Genomic DNA, 1560 nt, shown 5'->3' with positions numbered 1-1560 from the left:
CAAAGACTTTCTTTCCATTTCTCATCATTCTTCCTTTCCCTTCTTTCCTTTCCCCTGCCCCTCCCACTACCCCTACCCCTTTGGACCTTTTCTTCCTATTTTGCATTATCAATTATTCATTCTAATCATTGGAACATTTTAGGTATACAATATAATGACATTCATCATTGGAAATTTGCACCTTTACATAGTCTCTCTTGGTTCTTATTTTTCACTCTTGCCCAGCCCTCCCTTCAACCCCTCCATTCCTCCCTATTTACAAAGATTTTGTTCCTATTTTTCCATTTTCTCATATTAATCCCATTCCCTTCTATCCTTTCCCCTAGCCCTCCCACTTCCTTCCCCTTTGCCCCTTTTCTTCCTATTTCACATTACCTATTATACATTTCGTCCTTATTTACACTTTCAGTTTCTCACCCCAGAGAAACTATTTGGTATTTACACATGTGTGTCCTATTGATTTCACTTAAGAGTATCGCCTCAATGTGCATCAATAGCCAGTGCCGTGGCTTAGCTGGTTAAAGCGCCTGTCTAGTAAACAGGAGATCCTGGGTTCATAATCCCAGCGGTGCCTAGGCTTGTCAGGAGAGGTAAATTATAGGGGCCCGGGAATTTAGCTCAGTGGTTTCACCACCTGCCTTGCAAACGCAAGGTCCCGAGCTCGATCCCCAGTACCAAAAAATAAATAAATAAAATAAAGTCTCTGAATTGGGCTGGGGATTTAGCTCAGTGGTCTCGCCGCCTGCTGCACAAGTGCGAGGACCTGAGTTCAATCCTTGGTACCAATTGTCTCAATTTATAAGCTTTTGATTTGGTGAGTGTCTTTAAGTCCAAGCAATTGAATCCAGAGTCCTGCCCTTTAGTTACTTGTATTCTCCAGTTTCTGTATCAATTAGCTATTGTTGCAAACAACAACAAAATCTCAGGGGCAAATGATAAGAAATATTTAGTTTCCATATATTCTGCATGTTGGGTGGAGTGGCTTTGCTGGGCTCAACTGGGCAGTTCAACTGTATGTTGAGTTCAGATCTGCTTCGAATGTCTCCCATCCTCCTTGAATTATTGAATTAGTGATGGCCTATTCTAATGGTAGTGACAGAAACAACGATGAGGCCCTGTGATTTGAACTAAGGCCCACATCAATCTGGCAACTATTTCTACCTTTAAATGCCCATGTAAAAGGGGAACAAAGAGAAAACTGCAGATTTCTTTTGTGGGTCAAGAAAGTCCTACTCTCGTGTGTTTATATGCAATAGGGAAGTGAGAGAAAGGCCTAGAACTCCCATAGGCAGTCGATCTCAAGAAAGTCAAGTGCAAACGGGGGATCCATTTCTGTTCAGTGACATCTATTTATACCACCTGATGGAAGATTAAAGGATGTCAGACATTTATCTTTATTTGGTAAGGGCCTTATGGAGAGGGGAGCAGTGAAAGCTTTTATTTACCACTTGTCTGAGACTGTATAAAAATGTTAGGGCCAAGGAGGGACATAGAGAGAAAAGGTTTATTTTTTCCTTATAGAAGGTAAGGATTGGGTTCTGTACTTCCTGATATCCCTCT

General features: G+C 41.5%; 1 non-coding gene across 1 annotated transcript; it reads left to right on the top strand.

The window, feature by feature from the left end:
* Positions 1-499: 499 nt before the first annotated feature.
* Positions 500-574, top strand: Trnat-agu (transfer RNA threonine (anticodon AGU)). The gene has a single exon. It is a non-coding gene; the product is annotated as a tRNA-Thr (tRNA).
* Positions 575-1560: the final 986 nt, after the last annotated feature.

Source organism: Heterocephalus glaber, unplaced genomic scaffold, assembly GCF_053883595.1.
Source record: "Heterocephalus glaber isolate CG9 unplaced genomic scaffold, H.glaber_assembly_v1.0 deba00001594, whole genome shotgun sequence".
Taxonomy (NCBI): Eukaryota; Metazoa; Chordata; class Mammalia; order Rodentia; family Bathyergidae; genus Heterocephalus; species Heterocephalus glaber.
Note: the sequence above shows the minus strand (reverse complement) of the source record. Positions and strands in the feature narration are given on the sequence as shown.